Consider the following 23,732-nt stretch of genomic DNA (forward strand, 5'->3'; position numbering starts at 1 on the left):
TACTATCTTTCCCCACTGCCGAGCTAGCCACTTCTTGAGTTGGCAGAAAGCAATTCCAGCATACAATTTGCTGTTTCCATTGCCAATCCCCATATTTCATCTACTGCTTCTGTTTTGGCTTGATTTCGCATGTGGGGGCATGTTAAGGAAAGAGATTAAGTTAAGCAAAGATAACCTTTTGGGTTTGCTTACCTTCCCACTTTCTGAACAACACCAGCCAGTGGAACACCATTTGCCAGTCAGGACAGTGATGCATGGATGGGTCTCTGGGGATAGAGAAGCTTGAGTGGTGGCTGACAGAGCACCTCTTCTCCTTCACCACAGCTGTCAAAGTTGGAGTTGTCAAAACTGGGGGAGCTGTGTGATAAATTGGGAAAGCCAGCTTTCTCAAAACTGTGTCCTGCTGAAGAGCTCTCATATCCTGAGAGAGCTGTTTCCCCCACTTTCCCCTGCAGCTCCCAACTCACCAATCAGCTGCTCAGTAGGCTTGTTCTGAGTGCAGATTTATTGCCTTTGAACAAGCCCAACGAACAAGAATTTTGTGAGCTTGTTTTGAGGGGGATTTTAGCACTCCTTGAAAACTCCATGGTGCTTAAGCTTGTTTGGAGGTTTTGGAAGGGGAGGCCATCAATCGTATACCCTTGACCGAAGATCGGTACACTCCTCTCTGCGATGGTCATCCTCTTCCACTGAGCATGCAGCTTCTGGAGGGATACACATGGAGGGGTGAGGGTGGAAGGGGACTCATGCCTAGCCAACCAGATCAGCCGAATCAACCCTGGCGATCAACGGGGTGACAGATGTCGCAGCCAGATCACCCACACATCACATAAATTGATGATTTATGGATTTGAGGATTAAAAAGGGTCAAAGGGAAAGGAATAAGATGGCAATTACTCAATAGAAAGAAGGGCGGAAGTCATAATTCTATGTTTTCTTTCTTTCTTTCTTTCTTTTTTCATTTCATTTCATTTCATTTCATTTCATTTCAATTCTTTTTCTATTTTCTATATTCCTTTTTTCTTAATCTTTTAATTTTTTAATACTTTTATTGTACTGAAAAGTTATAATAATAAAGAAAAGGAAACTCCATGGTGGATGGGGGGGAGTGCTGTATGGTAAAGTGGGAGAAATTCAGCACCTGCCAGCTCTCTTGTTTTAAGGTGCAGCTCCCTGGCCTGCCTTATAGCTGTTTGGCTGGCTGCAAGGCACTGCTGCGTCCAGCAGCGTCCAGTAACCGTGCCCAGATCTTTCTATGTAGAAGATAAAAAGGGTTGGCAGCAGAGAGCGGATCCAAGGGCAAAGGTGTGCTTGGCCCAGTTGGAAGAGGCCAATAGACTACTAGTCTGGTCCCACCCCCTACAGGTCACCTGACCGCCTGGCTGAGAGGACAGCTGGTGAAGCACAACAAACTTTAAACATCTCAAAACTGCTATGATTGCTGTGGACTCATGGGAAAACGCCATCTAAACCAGAACAGCTAAAGACGACTGAAGCCCATCTAAACCATGGGAACATGGTAGAATAAACATTATGCCAGGACATGTTTGTTCTGTAGTTAGTTGTCAGCAGAGAAGGGCAGTTAGTCACAGCTAGAGAGATAGTTCATGCTGGTAGTGAATGTTAAAAGCAGAGGCTAAAAGAGCAGAGGCATTTAAAAGAAAACAAATATCTAAAGGGTATTACACCCCACTAGCCAAAGACTGGAAGTAGAATTTAGGTTACAGTGAGTGGAAAATTAGAAACCCAGGAGAAATGGCTTGGGTCACGTGGAGGTGTGGGTGGGAGTAGAAGGAGGGAGGCTGACTCAAAATTCAGAGAGTGAGAACTTAGAAAGGAATGAATGAAAAGCAGAAACTCTCCTGCTGTCTTCAGCTTCAAATCTCTGCCTAGGCTCAGCCATATTTTTCTAAATAAATCCTTCTTGCTAGCATACTTTATGTTGGAAGACTTCTTTTACAAAATAAATGAAATAAGCACCAATGTGGGTGACATTTGTTCACTCATTTATATCCTTTTATATATCAGTAGGACTCTCATGAAGCTCTGATAACAAAAGGATGCAAAAATTCAGAAAATCCAAAACGGGATGAATTCTTTTTCAGAGAATTACATAAGGGGTACATAAAAGTTCCTAAGAATGTTAGCAGAGAAATAATGCAACTTTTCCAGATGCTAACTTATCATTACAGTGAAAAGGTATTACAAGGACCACATTAACTGGGAGAGTTGCACATCTGCTCTGTTGGCTACTTTACTGCAAACTAACCAGGCAGATATATTACCATAGGCCTTATTCTAGACCAGTGTAAATGCTTTAATGGCCTGGTATCTAGAACAAAGGTTTTTGATTTCCTGATTGAAATATTTTGACTTTTGGTTCAAAAAATGCATCCATCTATTGCTTTGCCTTGCTTTTTGGCTGATCAAAGGAATCAGACATTCTGAAATACATTTGGACTGCATCCAAGTAGGATTGTTGTAATTTGCAGACACAATCACTTTGTAGATTCATCTAAAAATTAACTCTTAAATGGCATCTGGCGGTTTATAAAAAAGTAATTTATCAGCTTTTTATTACCTTTCTCTGATAGATGATGATACACACACTTTCCTGTTCATATTCCAGACTGTCAGTTTGTAGTGAAACAAGCACTAGATTAAAAACATCTCTTCAATGTTACATTCGTTCAGATGCTTTAAAAGTATTGTTACATTAATAGTTCCTCAAAATATTTGTGAGTAACTTACATCAAATTTGTGAGACGTGTGACATATTACAGTCCATGAAAAGGCAAATCTATTTCTTACTATCAGCTGACTTTAGAAGGTTTCCAAAGATATTTACTGACTGAAAGATTGCAACACATTTCTGGAATCTCATAGCTCCTAGAACTGTAGTGCTCCATTTATCACTTCCTGCGATATAAATTAAATTTTGATGAAACCATTTTAAAAGCAGAATTTTAAAAATACATTCAGTCCAATTAAGATAATGTTGTGATTTGGCCCCCACACCCACCCATTTCACAACTGCTTTCATATTGGTTAATCGCTGATTTTTCTTTAACCAAAATATTCCAGAACTGAAAGCATAATTTATTTGCAGGACTGCCTTTCCCCAGTTACATCTACCCGGCCCACCAGAGTGGGAAGGCAGGGTATGTTATGGGTCCCTTCAGTGAGGGAGGTACATCTAGTGGGACCAAGAAAAGGGGCCTTCTCTGTGGTGGCTTCCTCCCTATGGAATATCATTCCCTGGAGATAAGACTGGCCCCTACTTTTCCGGAAGGCCCTGAATATGTGGTTTTGTCAGCAGGCCTGGGGACCCCAGGCTGATATGGAGCTGATCCGATGGTTAGTCTGTGAATTTGTTGCTGCCAGAGGGGTGCGGTGGGGTTATTGGTTCTTGTATTATGGGTTTTAATTCTGTAAGCTGCTCAGAATCACCGTGTGTGAGTTGGGTGGCCATATAAATTTGTTTAATAAATAAATAAATAAATAAATAAATAAATAAATAAATAAAAGAGTAGGGTTTTTTTCCGGAAGTATATATATAAGTGATCTCTAATTCCATAAAGACATAGATGGGGGAACAAGCATTCAGGAGAAATCCATTTTCTCTGTATGGTATATTTATTCAAGGAAGTATGCTGTTTCTGAAAAATAATTGCAAACAGAGTTTAAGGTAGCGTAGAAAATGCATTCCCCTGCCTGCAGATGCAGCTTCCTGCTCCATCTTCCTTGTTTCCATTAACTCAGAGGCAGCCAGCAAAGCAGCCTCAGAGCTGCTCTGTCTACCTTGCTGCTACTTTGTGCATGAACTGAAGGCACCTCAGAAGCTCCCGGGAAGGCAAACAGTATGTCTCCTCTTTTCTTCCCACAGTCTTCCATTGCGCTCCAGGGGGAAGCCCTAACTCGAGGTGCTCAGCCGAGCCATGCAGGGCCCTAAGACTGCTGTCCAGGTTGTGGCTCAGGGAGAAGGAAGGATGAAACCACCTCTTCTGCCATGCAGCAATCAATCACTCCTCCACCCCTAATAACTAATCAGATTATTGTGCAAGCTAATGCAGAAGAATCTTCCGTGAAATCCCAGGATTCCACTGGAACTTCATGGGGTTGCATGAAAGACTAAGGGGAAAGCAAGTTCAGTCTGATGCAGCCAGTTTTCTGTCACTAGAGCTTTGCCTCTTAATCAAGGGTTTTGTGGTTGGTTGGGTTTTTTAATAGGAGGTTCTGTGACCTGAAAAAAATTGAAAACCGCTGGTCCAGTGTACCAGTAGCAGCAGCAGAGCAGCTGGTGTCTTAGCTGGACAGACTAGCAAAGGAGGGGACAGCAGTGGGAGATGGTAGAACATAAGGTGGTAGAACATAAGGATATGCAAAACGAATTGATTCAGGAATGAATGTTCTGGAATTCTCCAGAATATGCTGTTCCTGCTCCAGACCATGCTGAGCCTCCTCTAGAATATGCTATTCTGGTCATAGTCTGGTGCACGTGCTGCTTCCCTCTAGATAAGTGAGGTGTCTCACCCTAGGGGCCTATGAAGCTTCTCAATGCATCTATATCTGAGCTCCATTCTTTCTCCCTTTTCCCCACCCCAGAGGGTTTCACTCTATCACCACTCTCCAAACCCCTCCTCTGATGTGGCTGCTAGGCCAGCAAGGCAATGATGGCCAATGGGACCCCAATTTCCTGCGCTTCCAGCGGTTGTGTTAAGAGAGTCAGCGAGCAGCAAAGGAACTCCCTCAGCCAAGATTTCTTTCTTGGACCCATGCTTTGGAAGCCCCAGGATATGTCTAGCCTAGACAGATCATGCAAGCCTGGATCAGAGGAGTCTTAGTCTTGTGGAGCCTTCCAGGCTTTCAGGCAGGAGGTTCCAGGTTCAGCTTCTAGGGCCTGCTGAGCTGTGATGCTATCCACCCTTTCTCAAGGTAGTAGAACATAAGGATCTGTAAACCTAATTCTCCAGAATATTCTGTTCCCGCTCCAGACCGTGCTATTCTGGTCACAGTTTGGCATTTCTGAGTTTGTTACTGCCTCCTTTCAGCACATCACCAGTCAGTAGGGAAGCCAAACCTGAGTCAGGGTACTACAAGGACTCTCGCTGAATTTCTCTAAGCTGGTTCGTTTGTGCCTCTTCCAACACCACATCTGGGCATCTCCTAAATTAAAATAATAAGGACAGGGAAACTGGTAAATAAGCAACAAAAGCTCAGCAATACTTGGAGATTGTGCATGGCGTCAAAATAAGTGAGAAAATACTAGGGCTGGACATGGTGCTTCTGTTGTGAAGGCACAAAGGAGATTAGAGTGGACAGCAAGGCAAATGGAGCACGTCTCTTAGGATCTCTGGACAATCTGGATCTCCTGGACACCTGTTTTGGAGTTGTGCTGTTTATAGCATAACTTGTAGGTCCTTTTTAAAATCACTGTGTTGGTCAGTTTGGAGGCTGAGTGGTTTGTATTTGCATTTTTCTTTGGTTGATTGTTTTAGCATAATACAGTAATGCAAATTGTAAATGAATAAAGTTCATCTGGCCATCTTGTTCCTTTTGTTTCATTCCTGATTCCAAAAATGTTGGAATCTTATTACAGCGTGCTGCAGCCAGCTTAGTGATAGAACAGCTCTTTTAGCAGAAGAGACCCAGCACTGCTTTGCTGCACACTTCCCAGTTTGCAAAATGCCTCCTGAGCTGGACCTGATGCTGTATCTTTCTAAGTGACTGCAGGTGATCCTGAGAGAGTCACATGGCCTCCTCATGAAGTATGAATGACGGAGAGACCACCCATGATACTTTCGGTTGCTTCACGTGACAAAGGGGCAGCAGTTTGGATTTAACTTAATATTTGTATGAAGAGATCCTGGGAAATAAATAGGGAATGCCCAACATTTCCTTCACCCTTTTTGTTCTTGCACGCAGAGATAACTCCGAGAGTCTCCTCTTTTCCTGTTCCTTTCTCTCTCCCCTACTTCACTCCCCCTTTAGCAAAAACAATTAGTGTGTTCCTTTTTAAAACTTATTTCCAGCCAGTAGATTTTTTTTTTTTGTTTAGCCTACTTAATGAGCGAAGAGAAAACAAGCTATTCTCCATGATACATCAGGGATAAAGTACAGATTAAAACCCAAACTTCTTTTTTAAAAAAAATATGTGTCATTTCCTGTTGCTACTTTCCTAATACCGACTCATCTTTTATGCACTCTCCATGGTCCCTTTTCTTTCCATCTCTGACTGACACCCACTGACTCATAGTCTGGGGCAGGTTTTGAGGGGAGGGCGGGTATTAAGCCCACCCTCAGCACCATCCTTGCTTCATGTTGTCCCGCTGCATTCCAGCTTGCACGGCCCCATGACAGTTCCTTTTTTTCTTTCAGCTTCTGAGAAAAAATTCCTGGAAGGTAAAAGGGGGAGTTGGGGGAAAGCTTCATTTAAAAGGAATCAGAGATTTTTCTCTAATCTTGATGGGCTATGTATGTGTGTCTTTCAGACTGAGAATAAAAAAGAAATACTTGGCAATTTGACCCTTCTTAGCTTGCTGCTTTTAAAGAAACAGAACAACAGTTAATTGGTCAGGTTGTCAAGGAATAGATGGCAAAGTTAGAGTTAAGGCAGCAATGAAACAAGAAGGGTGCATTTTCTGATCCTGCTTATGAAAGTGAGTGGTGTTTCAATCCTGTCCTGAACTACTTTTAGCAGCCTTATCAGAATTAGAAGAGACTGGACCTAATTTTTCTTATTAGAAATATGTAGCTTTTTAGGGAAAATGTTGCAGCTTTGAAAAATACTGCCACGTGCATTGAATTCTTTGCTTCTGGGCTATGAAAGGAAATTGTAAGTAAGCCTGAGACCAGACAGAACTCAAAAATACCAATAAGGAGAGCAAAAGAAATAAATCACCATATTTCTGTAATCAATTCGAGCAGGATGTCTTGGTTGACTGTAGTTTTCCCAGTTTTATTGCAGCAGAGGTAGTGTGTATTCATAGCTGAAAACAAACAGTCAGCAGTTACAGTTAACTGAATTAATTTGATCAAAATGTTCTCATGCTGGGAAATGGAGTTTGTGGTTTTGATGTGCTGGCCAACCCTGTACCCATATTTGTATACTAGACAAGTCAAGGTCTGCTCTTGTAAGAGCTGAGTTATGCTAAGATCCCTTAGGCGGGGCAGGCAGATGAGAATCCAGGGCAAAGAGGAAAGCTAAAAGGGAAATTGACAGTACAGTAGCTCCTGTAGTGGCTGTGAAACTTAAGGCCCTAGGACCCGTATCCTGGCCATCACAAGGTTTTGAAGGTCCTTGCTGTGAAGGTTAATATACCTGTCCTAGGACCACCTGATCTGAGCTGCAAAACTCTGTATGGCCACCAGACGGAAGCAAAGAGCCACAGATAACTCTCTTTGCTGCTTGTAGTTGTTGGGATTTCTGCATATTAAACTGGGATAGCCCTAGCTCTTGTAGTGTTCAATATTGGGGGAAAGAAGAGAATCCAACATGCAGAATTTGCAGAATTAAGACCCATGTTTAGAAGACAGGATCTCCTGTCTTCTTTACTGATGGGATACCTGCTGCCCTGCCGTTAATGTTTTTCTCTCTGTCTTTGCTGCCACTTGGAGGCTGGTAGCCCTAAGTAGTTCCACTGTTGCATGTGGCACTTCAAAGATGTTGAAAATCACTTGGAAGAGAGCAGGTGGGCCGTCTGTAGAATGCTAGGATGCTTCAGAACAGATGACCCCCAGACTGCCAATGCTGGGCAGATATTGCAACCGTTCCGTCTTGACATTGTGTGTATTTGTGTTTGAAGAAAATAATATGGAAGAAGTAGTGGAAAAATGCACAGGAGGATTACAAGTGAAAAATATCTTTTCTGGTTCCTCACCCCCCACCCCACCCCCCAGGAAAATTCTGTGAATGATGCAGGAGAATTGTACAATAAAACCCTTTGTGCAATCAGTTTCATGCTGACTGTAAAGAGTGTTTTTCTTTTCAAGTCCATTGGTGAGTGCTAACACACCAACATTCTTTCTGTGTCAGCACCATCTCGTGTATATTTTGTTGGGGGGAGAAGCAGTGGAAGGCAGGGGGAGAGAGTTGAAGGAAATGAGAGAAGGCCTTTTTCGCTCCAGCTTCTCAAATATTTTCATGTTTTAGCAAACCTATGTCTCTCTCCTTCTGCCTCTCTCTCTGCACAGAGAGGCCAGTGAATCAATTAACATTAATTCAGCCGGTATCTATTTGCTCTAGGCTGTATGATTTTTGAAAAAAAGTACTTCACCTGGGAAGTCTGCTGCTCAGAGAACATTGAGCGCCATTGTCTCCTTGTGATCTCCAGTTGAGAAAACAGGTGTAGCATTTGTGGAGCATTTGTTAGTGGCTTCAGCCCTTTGTTTCCCACTTTGCAAAACCAGCTAATGGGCTGTGCGGCTCTCGCTCTGACCAACACAGAAGAGGCAGGCGGAATTGCTTACGTTGTATGGAACCAACCTGTATGAATCACTGGCTGGCCCAAACTATGTTTTTGGTAAGCTCTCGTCCGTCTTGAGGATTGGAAGGTAAGATCTGGACCTTCAGCTATGGGCATTATGGGGTGTTTCCCTCTGATCCTGGGTTTGGTAAGAATTTCCTTTCGTTTGTTTTTAAAAGCCTCCTTGAAGGTACTGTGAGGAGTGGAATGAGATCGCAAAGGGAAGTGAGCGAGGTTTGCAGGCAAAGGGAGGTGAAGATATTCCTTTAGGTGTGCCAAATGCAGAAAGAAAAGGGATCCTTAAAGGAAAGCCAGAGGTTTATGGATTTGGTTTCTTTGTCGTCTTTGTGGACTTTCTTGAAGCCCATCTTCGTTTGCCTTAGTGTAAAACGGCCCCTTTGGATTATTGCATTCTGACTCTGTTCTCGGCAGCAGGTTTACAAGTCACTACACTTTTGATTACGATTTTCTCTCCTGGAGTAACAGAGCATTTAAAAAAAAAATCTCCCTGAAACCAATAGTTTTTTCCCCACATGACAGCTTGTAGGTTAAACCTTGCTGAAATCCAGATTGTCAGACTAAATTAATTTGATGGAGTCCTGTTTTTTGACCCAACTAACTGAATCTGTTAGCAGCTTTTATCATTCCTTCCTTTAGCAGAGCTTTGCCTGTTTCATCAGTCATTTCTCCAAGGGTCTGAGCTAAGAACTTCTTTGAAATAAACAGGATCTTTTTCAAGATGAATTTGTCTCTTAAAGTGAGCAAAAGCAGGAATGATTCACTCTGTAGGACAGTGTTTCTCAGCCTTGGGAACTTTAAGATGTGTGGACTCCAACTCCCAGAATTCCCCAGCCAGCCATGCTGGTTGGGGAATTCTGGGAGTTGAAGTCCACACATCTTAAAGTTCCCACGGTTGAGAAACACTGCTGTAGGAGGAGATTCACAGGCAATCTCTTGCTCTTAATACATGAGGAAGTCACAGAGCCCTGCCCCCGTGTCCCATGGCTATGGCCTAACCCCCAGTTCCAGAGTGGAAACATTTCTTCGTCAACCACCTCTTCAGCCAGCGTGGGAAGCTAGTATCTTTTCACAGAGTTCCTTCATATCTGGAGGAGCCTTGGTCTGGAACTCTGCTGTACTTTGTAAGCCAATAGGCAGACGAGTTCTTTTCCCCTGGAGGAACAGGTCTTACCTTTGCTGATTACAGCAGAATGAGGGGTGGAAAAGAAAGGGGTGGTGAAGAGGAGCAAATGTCTGCAGGCAGTTGCTGAGGAGGAGCCGTTTGTTCAGTGAATCGAACCCTTTCTGTGATACCTGAATAGGACTTCTCATTTTTCTCCCTTCTCTGCTCAGTTACCTCTTCCCTCACCTCATCCCTGTACATGTTTGTTCACTGAGAGTGATCGCATAAAAAGGATATACTGTATAGCACAAAGTTGTCTAGCTAAAGCTTTAAGGATAAGTAACATGATTAGGGGGCGGGGGGTAAGATCTTCAGATTTATGGCGATGAACCTAGTTCACTTGTGTTTCTACCACTCATGGGATGGTAATTTGCATTAACAGGATTGCATTTTAGAAGTTCCTGGCAAGAAGTCTGCAAAATTCCAAAAGGATAGCTGTAGGGACTAGAGTATTGTGAAGTATAACAAATGATTTAAGAGGGGGTTACGCTCTGTTCAGTTATCACTAACCTTGCAGAAAGGGCAATAAGGCAGAAACAGAGATGGTAGATATCTGAACACCTAATATACACCTTTCTAGGGTGGGGCATCTACAAGGGGACTCAGGGCTTTGATTGGGTGCTATCTTGACTTTTTTGACCACCATTACCCCCTCCCCTCCGGTTCCATCACATTTCCTTTAATTTTCTTGTGCCTAAGATCATTTATTAGCAGGCAGCACTGACTGGAACAGACCTGCGATACATTAATTGAACAGTCTGAATATCCTTCTCTAGAAGCCCTGCAGTTGTAAAGCTTTGGTGACACATTTCCTGGGATTGGAAGCAAGACCTGCCAGTTATAGAACTGCACCCCATCTTTCCCTTCCTTCTTTTCCCACCTGGGAGGTTTTTTTGTTTTGTTTTCTATGGAGGCACAAAGAAGAAGTGTATCCCTGCATTGTTTTTATCCCTGCACACTTTTCAATCTTAGATCAGTAAGAAAGCTGCTGAAAATTTCAGATTTGGACTTCTTCAGAGGCATCTTGCATTGAACCAAATAGCCCAGTTTGGGATTCATCCCAGTCCAGTGCATGTTTCTAATAATATTATGATATATAGCATAGTTTGAACTGGGTAGGTTACCAGTACCAGATTGCAAAATAAATTATTTTGTCATTGCAGTATTGACACCTGGGCTGGGCATCTGATCCAGATGAATCTCCCCAATTTGAGATAGTAAGGTAGCACAGCTTGTCTTGGGTTGCTCTGAGCTACTGCATGGTAGGTAAATAATTCCATATTATTAGCACCGAGCTATAAGATCAAATAAATAGCTTGTGATGGGAAAATACACTAGCTTTGGTCTTCCTCAGATTTATTCTGAGTCATCACAGAACAATTCTTCATGGCCATTTTTGTTTTTTTGTTTAATCCTTTGAGAGTTTGGTGAACTAACCCCGAACAAAGGCAACCTGTTGAGAGCTTTAGCTTAGGATGAACTAAGTTCAGAATTCTATTATTTTTATCCTTGGCTCAAGGAAAAATGCTAGGAAGCCTCATCTTTCTTTGCATTTCCATCAAGTGGAGAATGCACTATTAGGCTGCTGGATTTAAGATTTATTTAAGTGTTCTGTTTTCTGTCAAGAGTGGTAGTTTTTAAGTTGCAATACTTTGTTATGGGCTTGGACAGTATATTGTGAAAGAAAAGGGTGAGTGAATGTAATTTCCCATTATTTCTGCCTCTGACAGAATATTGTGTTTGTAACAATGGATGCATGCAAGAAATATTTTTCTTCCTCCCAAAATATCCCCGTTCCCTAAGACCACAACTGATCTAGAAGTGACTGAAGATTTCATAAAGCCATTTCATATCCCAGATTTCAATTTTCAGGCACAGCTAGGTTTGTTGAAGGTCCATGCTTTTTCCTACTTTGGATTTGGTCAAAACTTTGGAATGCTGTTTTACAGAGAAATCTGTTTTCTCCTGATGAACTCTGCAATATACCAACGTAACCTGCCATATGCAGTCTCTGGTTACCACCCTATCTGGGTCGCAAAAGCAGGATGTTCATTGGATGGCTACAGAGAGCTAGAGCATTTTGTATCTCTTTTTTGCTATGTAGCATTTGTCTGATTTGTGCAGCCCAGGTATGATAACTCCATCTGGATGAGTGTGGCAGCACGGTTTAGCCTGTTATATCCTATATATAAGATTTCTAGAGCAACTACATTATATGCTTCTGTGTTTGCTTTTCTCTGTCCAGATATGTGTAATTATATTAAAATCTGTTTTGATTTGTTCTGTTCCCTATGAATAGCATATATTTAGAAAGAAGCATTCCTACAGCTTCTTCAATTACTGTGTGTAAAAGATTCAAACTAAAGCAAAAGGCAAAAGAAAGCAAAACAGAGCTCAGAAGCTTGGAGCCTTCTGGAGAGATAGATTTATGTTTGACGTTATAGTAGATTAGAGGCTGCTGAACCCATCTGGCAGATTCAGTCATGCCCATCAGAGCCTCTTGTGCTTGTTCGATTGCTTTATGGAGAGAGAGCTTATTAGCATAAGGGTTTCCTAGTTAGGCAGACTGTTCCCTAAAATGATTCACCACTCCAGTGTTTCTCAACCTTGGGAACTTTAAGGTGTGTGGACTTCAACTCCCAGAATTCCCCAGATGGCTGGGGTTAGGGTTAGGGTTAGGGTTAGAATTCCCCCAGATGGCTGGGGAATTCTGGGAGTTGAAGTCCACACACCTTAAAGTTCCCAAGGTTGAGAAACACTGTTCCACTGTCTTCTGTCTCTCCTTCAAGGAAACACCTTACAACACCCTTTTGTTTCATCTCAGGTTAATTTTTGCTAATTAGTGGCATGTAATAGCTAAAGAATGGTTATTGACTTTTACATTGTTAGCATAGTTTGTATGATTTTACAAACAACTGAACTGCTTTCTGTATTAATAGATACACCAGTCAAAAAGAGAGTTGTTTATGTCTCCAGCATCAGCATCATACACCAACTTCCCACTAAAGAACATCTAACAGTCTCAAATACACACATGCACATACAACACAGGCTATTTAGAAATGTACTTATATCCTTTAAGATATAACAACTACCGAACCCCATTTTAAACTAGTCTAGCATGTTGTGAAGATCCACGTTATTTATTCATTGGCAGGGTTTGCACAATTGGTACATTAGATTAAAATAAAAAATGGAGTTAAAATGGAGCTATTAAAATGGAGTTAGGCTGGTATGATTCGGTGTGTTGTGGGAAATCAGCTATTCTCTTAGACTCAGCTTGTTGTGTGAACAGGATTATCATGTTACATCCTGATGATGTTTGTCTGGGTTAGCATATTATGTAAACTTAGTATTTTGTCATCCTAAATTTAGGGTTAAAGCATGTTGTGTGAACTTTTGTTCATTGATTTGTATATAATGTCTGATACATAGCTCTTGCATTCCTCTGAACACTCTGTTATATTTACAGCTATAGTAGAAAAGAAAATACATCTCATTATGCTTTTGTATGAAATAAAATTGAAAGTTTATTCCACAGTTGTGATTGCAAATACAAAAATGATCATGAAGTCTACAAGAACCTGATCTCATCCCAGGAGGTTTCATCCTTTCTCAGTTCTTCAGCTTTCATACTATTTTTCATTCATTCATTCATTCATTCATTCATTCATTCATTCATTCATTCATTCATTCATTCATTTATATCCATTTTTATTATAGACATATGAAGAATATATGTGGAATATTTTGCCAAATTACTTACTCAGTAAGTAGTAAACGTCCTTCTGTTTTTTCATTTTTCCAGCCAATGCAAATACAATGCAAAAGTGTTTGGATGACTGACAAACACCTGACAGGTTGTTTTATTGTTACAAAATATATGCTACATAACATTATTTGGAGCTTATTAAACTACTGCTATTAGACTTTTGCAAACTCTCTTGGCAGATGCCTAAGCTAGCACACAGTCTGGGACATGCACGCAAGGCAGTGACAGATCTTGCTGAACTGCAGTAGTCAGAAGCCATGCCCCACAAAACTGGCGATGAAAGATGCTCAGAGTTATAGCTGAGCAACTTCTGGAGAGCCACGAATTCCCACCTTCTGGTGTATGTGACAATCTAAAACTAGCAATAGCATGTCTTGGCAAATATACTCAGTGATCCATCCATGCAAATTATTTAACACACACATGAGAATTAAACTGTTCAAGTGTTCACACTGGGAATTTGCTTCTAAACATACTGGAGAATATAATTAGTTTAATGAACATGCTTGCAGGCAGCAGCAATGGAGCAACAATTATTTTACAGAGAGGAGAGCGATGTGGTTAGCAATCCCACCTCTGGCTCATAAAGTGAAATATGACCTCTAACCTAAGACAGTGAAAACAGATGTAGGAAGAACAGTTATGCTATGGTAGGAAGGTCTCTCTCTCTCTCTCTCTTTCTCTCTCTCTCTCTCTCTCACACACACACACACACACACACACACAAAATAACAGGGATTGGGTGGGTTTGTGGATCAAAGTGAAAAAGGGAGACCAAGAGGAGAGGGAGTAATAGGTTTAGAAAGAAGAAATAGAACAATAATATGAGTTCTGATCCCTGTGGACTGGATCTGTGCCCATTTTTGCTCTTTTAGGTGGCCAGGGAGGCATGGTTATTGGATATGGGAGGTGATCAATGCCTCTTTAAAGGAGGGCGAGATGCCACCATCTTTGAAAGGGGTAGTGATGGGTGTTCTCTGAATCCTGCCCTATTAGACCATTTCCATGCAGCCTCCAAACTTCCTTTTGTGAGGCAGATTGTTGAGACGGTAGTTGGAATTAGTGTTGGTCAAAATGACAACAGGCCCATGTAGCAGCTTTACTGCTTCTTGTCATAATAATGTTTTAAAGGCCATTAAAAAGGAAGAAAGAATGTGCAAGGGCAAGTTGGAGAGGGCCCTTGTGTACCTGCCTCTTGGGTGCTCTTGTACTTTGTGGGGTGGGAAGGGCAAAGAAGCAAAGGTGCCCCATTCTCTTAATAGGTTTGCATGGTAGATCCTGGCACCATGTGCAGATTCAGAGCAGGACTCAACATGTTCATGGAGTATAATGACGAACACAGTTAAGGGAGAACGAGGTTTAAAAAGGAAAGCATTGAGGCAGTTTTTTAGACCTGCTGAATGTGTCCCTGGAGCTTCTTCAGGTATGCTTTTTGGGTAATTAAATTTTCTTTGGCCTCACTCATGCCCTGCTGAAATACTCTGCTTATCTCTTCTCCTCCCCCCAAGAGCTGAGATGAAATAGTTCTTGGATGCCTGTTTATAAATTACTAAACTTAAAACGTTTATGAGTTTAATGTTTAATTTCTGCCAGCAGCTCCAACTGTACTATCAGTAAAGGTGGCAACCAGAGCATCTTCCTTCATTTTCTATGCCTCTTAGATGCTTTCTGTGTCAGCCTGGCAGATACTTTAACCCAAGGTTAAAATATATCTCTATTAGTTATTCCAGAATGTTTTTTCTTGTACTTATTCTACCTTCTGCACATAACTATGTATAAAAACAGCAATGTCTTCAGCAGGAGAGCATAAATAACTTTTGCTCAAAGGTCTGTGGGACCAACTTTTGTTGGTCTCACATGGTTCTATAGAACTAAATGCTAATTGAATCAGGAAGGAAGGAAGGAAGGAAGGAAGGAAGGAAGGAAGGAAGGAAGGAAGGAAGGAAGGAAGGAAGGAAGGAAGGAAGGAAGGAAGGAGCTGGCGTACTGTACTCTCTTTCCTACAATCATCCAGCAGAGAAAGAGATAAGAGGACCGCCCAGCTATATATTCTTTCTGCCCTCTTGCTTCTGAGCCTGGCCATTAAATGCATTTGGCTATGGGCTGTGGTGTGGTTGTGTGTTGTTTTATTTAATAAGCAAGGCTTTTGGTTGGCACTGATTTCAAAGCAAAATTAACACTGTTCTTGTAACATTTAGAGTCGTCTAATAAAATTAGGTGATTTTTGGCAGAGATGGTCTTAAGGGGAAGAAATCTATCAAACTGGAGACATGAAGGTTCTGAGGGTTTGTGTTAGGCACTGTTATATTTGGAATACAGTGAAACCTTACTTTAACAGCCTAGCTTGGTTATTCAGGAAATTCACCTGAATTGAAGAATAAGAATATATAAATTTGATAAATAAAATATAAATAAATAAGACATTGGGGGATTTATGTCATTTGTGTGAGGATGTCTTCATGCAAATGACATATATTACATTATTTTTTTCAATTGAATCATTTGCCTTGTTTGTGTAATGATATTATTATGCAAAAAAACAGAAAATACTGCAGAGGATTGGCCCAGGGAATGCAATGTCTATTGTATTGCAGTCCAATAAAATGAGGTTTCACCGCATTTTGAAAAAATTGTGCTGTCTTGCTACATGGATATGACTACTGCATGAAACTCATAAGAACCCAGCACGATCAGCAATGTTTTACATTGATATGAAAGAAATTAATCAAAAACAGTACAGTATTTGCATTTCTTGACATCATTACATTTATGTCCCATTGGCAAAAAATCAGAGAGGATAAAGCCAAATTGCCACTTCACATTATCATAAAGTTGGCACACACAGTGGCAATTTTTCCAACTCTGTGAGATAAATTGCCTGAGAGGTAGTTACTGGCCCAAAGTCACCCATCAAACTTCTGTGAGGAACTAGGGGTCCTCAGAGTCTCTCCCTAATTACTGTTCCTTCCAGTGACAAAGTAGGACCAGTGAACAGGTCTTCAGAGCTGAATAATCCATGAGAATGTTGGCTTTCACATGCCTTTTCCAATCCAGAGTCATTCAGATAAAAAACTCACCCCCACTCCCACCAGCTTTTAAAATATAAATAATTTGTTAAAGAGCAATGCATCAAACACTTTGATTCTTCCAACTGCATTGTCTCAGTTTCCTCGTAATATAACTTGGTTGGAAACTAGGTTTGGTGGCTGTAAAGCTTTCTTGCTGTTAATAAGAAAATGCCTTTCTGTCTAGCTGTATTATTAATTTGCATTGTTCATACTATATTTTAGTAGAGCTGCCCCAAGAATTTGTATTATGTCAGATGTGATACTGGTAAGTAACATGCGCTATAGGAAGCCTAGTATGGAGCCCATCATCTGTTTATTTATTGATTTGAACGTATAAACCGCCCAACTTCAAGGGCCTGTTAGCGTTAAGAGGGGGAAGGAGCAGAAGCCATTTCCTCAAGCCATTACCCTACTCTTGCTTCCCCCCACCTGGGAAGTCCTGATGCTGCACTCCTGGGATAGCAATTATTGCAGTCCTACCAGCTGCTATCCAAACACCACCGTCTTTCATCTGGCCCAGAGCCATCATTGCAGTTCTCTACATCTCTTGTTTGGTCTAGTAGCTGAGAATATTCATTATTCAATAATTAGTAGGCTGTTTTCTCCCAGGAAGAGAAATACCAAAATCTGGATTAAAAATAGAATTATATGAGAATTGGAAGTAAAGAGCGTTCCTTCTCTGCAAATTCTCTTGCCTAGAAATGTTCCTGGCCAAAGGAGCAATTCTGCGCAGTTACTGACAAGCTGATTCTCTGGTGTGCTTGATGCATTTCTTCCACCATTTTTAGTAGTGCAGTTCAAGCATACATAACTGCAGTTGGCACTGCAAACAATTCCAGAGCACAATGACGTAAACACTTCCTGACAGATCCAAGTAGAGCATTACACTTTCTATAACAGTTTAACTATATAAACCTGTTAGGTGGAGGTAAGCAATGTGGTTTGTATCCAGCATCGCTCTTAGATGAACTTTTCTAGACTTTTGATAGAATTAAACTATTCGCTTGGCAGTAAATATAGATGACAGAGGATGAGGCTGTTTGAGTTGGAGAAAAATAAAGGGCCTTCAGATAACCATCTCTGAGCAAACAACAACAAAATGGGAAAAAACCCCTTGAAGTTTAATTACACGAAGTGGGCAATTCTCTTCTTGCTCAGCCAGCAACACCCCTGCCTCTTCTCTCTAGCAGTGTGTTACGTTCACACTCCAGCACAGCAAACAGATCCCCACCCTGTTTGCCAGCATGAACTTGCCTGGCGCTGGCATTTCTAGCAAGTTGGCTCCCTATCCCCTCCAGACGTTGTTGTTGTTGTTTCTGTTGTTGTTTTGCAGATGAATTGCTTGCAGGTTAACAGGCCCAGCGTGAGGTGACATTGGTGGCAATCCTGGAAGCGGATTCAGGAAAGGCATTTGCAGGAGATGGGCTGCGCTAGCCAATTCAGATCTGTTGCCAGAAATCTAACAGAAGGGTTTGCTTATAAAAATAGTCTTAATTGATTTTTCACCACACCCCTAACAATAATGATACGAGCAACTGCCTTCTTTCTGACTTGTTATCATGCCAAATTACACTGAGCTTTCTTTTCCCTTTGTTTTTTTCTGTGGTTGATTTAATTTTTCTGTGTAAATGGTGCATGCAGCTTCTACTACTGCACTTCGAAAGCTGCCACCATAGACATTCTCCAACAGCCCCACTTGGGCATTTCACACAGCTTCAGAACCCATTAGTTGGTACGGTTTTCACAGAAGGAAAAAATGCATAAATTGCTGAAACTGTAACCTACCACATGAATTTTCATCCTCAGGGTAACAGAAACGGTCTATTTCACATAGGCAGGGAACAGAAGAAGCCTGGGGCTATAGTTGGCTGTGGCCCTCTGCACTAGGGGAACCTTGGTTCAGACCTTGTTAGCCATGAAGTTGATACTAAATTTCAGTTACCATTTTTCAACACAATCTGTCTCCTAATGTAGTAATGAGAATATAGTATAATCTGTGTCCAAGGGGCTCTACTTTGAGTAACTTGGAAGAAGAGCTAAAATGCTAAATAAATTCATACATAAATCTGCGTAATTGAACACAAATAATAAGAGGCATTGATTCTTAATTTATGAGACTTCTTTTAATTTATTCCAAAACTACATTTCTGGAAAGGCCTGTATAGTTACTCAGACAGGTGCACTTCAGCAGTCTAGATAGACTATTGTTAGAAGACCAATTTGTGGTTTTTTAAAAAGTTTCATTTCCTTATAATTTTTAGTGCCATCTCTACTAGCATCATCCTACTTGGATTACAAAAATCCAGACAACCACAAGATGGCAGCGAAGCGTCGAAGCTTTCTGTATCATCTGGGGGATTTGCAGCCCAGATTTAGTCATTGTGCTGTATATGCTATGAGGTCATATTACACTATTAGTATTATGAGCACAAGAACTGCAGTCTCTGACGTGTGAAAGAGCCCTGGGTAAGACACTGGCCTCGGGCACGTTTGTTGCAATGCAGAGATTTGAGACTTGTGATCGTGTGCGTTTCTCTGCAAAAGCTCCACGCTAGATGCTGATGTTGCTTATGCTCTGTAGCTCCTCCCACCCTGCTCAACCGGAGGCAAGAAGAAACAAAACCTGCCTGGAGGAGTGGGGAGGGAGCCAAAAGGCAGGAGAGAAAGCAGCCAGACAAAGCTGTGATCCGATTTTGTGGGAAACCCTAGCGAAGGCAAGGGCAGGTCAGGCAGCAGGAGCAATTGGCTCGGCTGCCCCGTTGCCCTTAACACTGAAAAGGGATATGAGTGAAAGGGTGAATCTCACAAATGAAAAGCTGCCTTATTGTCTGCGGAGAGGAGGGAGTTGCAGCAATGATGGAAGCTGGGGATGGGGAGACAGGAGCAGCAGCTGACCTGGTTTTAACAGAGGGGACTAAATTCTCCCTTGGCTACAGCCAGCGCCTGGAGACAGGAGAGGGCAGCTGTGCGCCACTCCGCGTGTGCTCAGAAGAAACTCGGGTCCCTGATGCAAGAACTCAGAACTGGAGTTAAAAAGAGATCTGGACTGACTCTGAGCACAAACAGATTCCACTGTGGAGGCCAAATAATGAGAAGGTGGCCTTTGAGAAGAAAAATGTATAAGAAGAAGGGGAGTATTGTTTTTTAAACAAACTGTTTTTGTCAAGGATTGTTGTTAGTGATGTGGAAAAAGCACTGAACTCTTATTTCTGCTTCAGAATTCTTTGCTTTGCATTGCTTATTCTTTGGAACCACTAGTGATTTGTTGCTAGATGTTCTTCATGTGAATTCCTTTTTAGTGGAGCGCATTTTGCAGCACACATGTGGTGGTTATATTTGCCTCGTCTTATGCACGGATTGCCTCATTGCTTTTATTTGGAGCAATCTGGAGATAAATATGTTTTTCTTCTCATTTTCTATTTGTGGTACACACATTTTTGTGTGGCTTATCCATCAGATGAGCTTTTGGGTGGTTAGACACCACCCTCGCTCATCTACTCACACAAAGCAATCTCCCTACTTTCAGGTGTGAAATACTGGTAGTAGAATGTCTGTGACTAAGTTGGCTGAATCAAATGAATTAAGAACTTGGCAAACTTTATTTGGGCAGGAAGTGAAACAAGCTCAGTAGTTTAAAGCAGATCAGGACAGACTTGAAGCACAAAGGAAGTAGAATATTATCAAGCATATACTATGTTCTGGAAGAGAAGATGCTTGGCCAGGAATGAGCAACAAGCCTACTTCCTGGTGGTGTTCAGTTCCAGCTCCTATCAGGTCTAACAGATGAGATGATCATCGATGCAGCCCAACAATTTCTGGGAGACCACACACTGTGACTCAAAAGCTAGCCTTTTCTTTACTACACATCATTGTTTTACCCTGTTGCTCGGTTATGTGGAAGCAGGGCTCTTTATTAGATCTGCACACTGATTAACCTGTCACTACAAATGTAAAGTTCTACAGACAAATTAACCCTTAGTTTGCACTTTTTTGTTTGGTCCTCTATTCCAATCAAAGCAATCATAAAACTAGGGGCAGACATAAAACAAACAACAGAAAAAAGTAAAACATTTAGATGTACTAACATTTAGCTAGTACATATAGGTAATATATCTATTAATAAATACTTTATTTTCAGATCAATTCATTCTCAACACTAATTTATGTGCCAGTATTTGTGGACATAAGTGGGCTTCACAGAGATTTCTTGTGACCTGATTTTGATATAAAATGTAATACAACATCTCTGTAAAATTCTGTCTCATACAGTATTTATTCACATAGGAATAAATCTTATAGGAAGTATTTTTTAATTAATAAGAGTTTTTGTTTTCTTCCATCCTGTACCTCTCTTGTTTCTTCCTCTGCCTGTTCTTTCATTTGCATTCAGAAGCTCCTTCCTCATAGCCATTGACTTCCTCCCTCACAAGAGGTTGTGGCAAAAATGAGCAGCTTTTTCCATCGATCGCTGGCTTCTGCAACTAATTATGATGTTGCACAAAGGCTGTACAATGCAGGTCCAATGCTCAAACAGTGGAGAATTGACTGACCTTATTTGAACTTCCAAGGAAATCAAACAGATGTATCCTGTGCCCTCTTATTATCCAATTTTTATGTTAACAATAAAGTTCAGGCTTTTACCAAGCTGAATTTCATTCCCCCTTATGTGGCCAGTAAACCAATCTTGCTTCTACTGTATGCTGATAATGTTGTAATCTTGTCTGTATCCCAGATAGGGCTATGATGCAGCCTTAATGCACTAGCATCCTACTGCCAATCTGAAATGCTAGGAAATCAACCATGTGAAAACCAGGGTGGTTGTATTCACTAAGTGGCATGCTACCCACCCCAACTTTTGGGAGATCAGCAGCTACTAAATTGAGCAGGTGAAGGTTTTCAGATACCTTGGCATCTATTTCCAGTAATCTTTTCTTGGAAGCTTCACTCTTCAAATCTTTCTTTGTAAGCCCAACAGCCTCTAATACAATCATTCAACCCATAGGAGTAACAATTACATGCCTACAGTAATTAAACTTTTAAAAGCCAAGGTGCTAAGTGTTTTGCTGTATGGTGTGCAACACTGCACTGACAATGATATCCGTGCATTAGAAGCCGTACAATGTAAATTTCCAAAATCCTTATTTCCAGTTCCTTGCTCTCTTGCTAATGCACTTGTCCAGCTAAAATTCATCTGTATTTCAGTCAAGGCTTTGATTATGACTCTGCTGATTGTTGTTCTGGCTTAAATATATTTGGGGAAGGTGAATCTCTAGCCCAGCTAATTTTGACAGACAGACACCAGCTTTCTTGGAAGAAAGAAATAATGGATGACCTGGCTCACTGTAGGCTTACCCGCCAGTCTGTATCCATGCTAGGCTTGGATGTAGCCTGGAGAGGCCCGAAGCAGAGAATTTTAGATCTTGATTTACAAAAGTGACAGAACCAACACTTCTCATCTCTGTGAGCTCATGAGCCTTCCTTTTACAGTTCCCCAATATCCGTATCATTTATTAATTCCATCTCATGGGAGGGCTTTTCCTTTGGCACGTCTGGATGCTCTGCCCTTAATGGTATTATTGGGTAGATATCATGGAATTCCTTACCAAGAGAATTCATGTATTTGCTCAGACATTGAGATTGAGGCAGTAGCACACCTACTTTTGATATGTCCTATCTATCACTTTTGGAGGACAGAGTTAATCTCCCCTCTAATTATAACTCTTCACACTGCTCTCAAAGACTTTTCAATTGCCTCTCCCTACTTATACCTCCTTGATCCTCCACCTTCAGTCTGGACCGATGCCGGGATCCAGCTATTCATTCACTCAGTAGGAAGTACCTCTATGTATATTTAATTATACAATACACCAAGACAAGAAGTGGTGGTGGCCACCAATTTAGATGATTTAAATGGGATTAGATTAATTCTTAGGGGATAAGGCCATCAGTGGCTATTAGTCATGATGACTCTACATATGTTACTTTCTGTACTAGAGACAACATGCTTCTAATACCAGTCACTCGGGAGCTACAGAGGGAGAGGATTATTAGATTCATGTCTGCCTTATAAACCTCCCATAAGCATTAGTTTGGAATCAACTTTGGAATGTTCCTATTACCCAGATGAATTTGAAATGTAATACCCAAGTTTGCACATCTCAGGAATCTTGCTTTCATCAAGGAAGGAGCCAATGACATACATTCCTTTGATGTTTTTGTGCAGTTCAACCAATCTCCAGGGAGTTTTTGATATTATTTATTGTTACCCAGATCCATACAGATCCATATTGATTATCAAGAGGCATTTGAGTTTGTTCTACAAATAGTTATACTCTCATGTCTGAAATTGTGCCCAAAATGTTAGCTGAGCAATCTCTTTTATTACCAGCTATTACCTGCATGAATACACAGGTCATTTTCTAGGCCACTTCTTGTAATGCTAGATTGAAGTCAGATTAGGTGAGGATGACTATTTCTTCAAGCCTAGCACATTTGGTGAACTTTGGCTATCTGTAGCAATTGCAGCTTCATCTTTCATCAGTTCTGATGCCTACAGCTTTCAAGTATAACTTTTGGGCCCATCTCACATAGGTGCAGTAATCAAGAATGGCAAAGATTATTAACAAATGTTTTCAAATCTATTTGAAAGGGTTTATTTTTCTCATTTTTTTTAATATGCTCCAATACATTGATTATTTACACAGTGTCCTACTTAATATAAAATACTCTATATAGAGCATAAAACATTGGAATTTACTTTCCATACTTTAATATAGTTAAGATATATAGCATCCTAAAACTTCTCCCATGTATCTCTTGGTGCAATAATTTATGAAGTGTTTCTGCTGTATAAGTTTATTTTTACATAGAATATAAATGTTAGATTTATATTACATGTTTGCTTTAGGAGCGCAAGATGGCATAGATCCCCCCCCCCCGCCAACATTGAGAGGCTGAGCTGAGAAAGAATGACTGATCCAAAGTTACCCAGTAAGCTTCTCTGGCTAAAGGTTACCCGCTATACCACATTGCGTTAATTATGTCACAAAAGAAGCAGTTAATCTTTATAGCTGCTTATATTATGTAGAATATAGTTTTGTATCTACAGGTAGTCCTTGGTTAACAACTGCCCTGTTCAGTGACAGTTTGAAGTTATGGAGGCACTGAAAAAGTAGCTTTACAACCAGACCTTCAAGTTGGAGCTGTTGCAGAGTCCCCATGGTCATACGATCAAAATTTGGGTG

General features: G+C 41.1%; 1 protein-coding gene across 3 annotated transcripts in view; it reads left to right on the plus strand.

The window, feature by feature from the left end:
- The first annotated feature begins 6,266 nt into the window (after window positions 1-6,266).
- The window catches only part of EVA1A (eva-1 homolog A, regulator of programmed cell death), a 29,008-nt gene continuing 11,542 nt past the window's right edge, over window positions 6,267-23,732 (plus strand). For 2 of the 3 annotated variants that reach the window (XM_088133530.1, XM_007437696.4), the window contains exon 1: window positions 8,144-8,553. The gene's annotated coding sequence lies outside the window, so the exon portion shown is untranslated. Of the gene's footprint in view, window positions 6,403-8,143; window positions 8,554-23,732 lie in introns of those variants that run through there. The other variant, XM_025172863.2, reaches the window with a different exon arrangement.

This window comes from Python bivittatus, unplaced genomic scaffold (assembly GCF_059951505.1).
Source record: "Python bivittatus isolate LINGU-HERP-01145 unplaced genomic scaffold, Pbiv_v1 ctg000020_np1212, whole genome shotgun sequence".
Lineage (NCBI taxonomy): Eukaryota > Metazoa > Chordata > Lepidosauria > Squamata > Pythonidae > Python > Python bivittatus.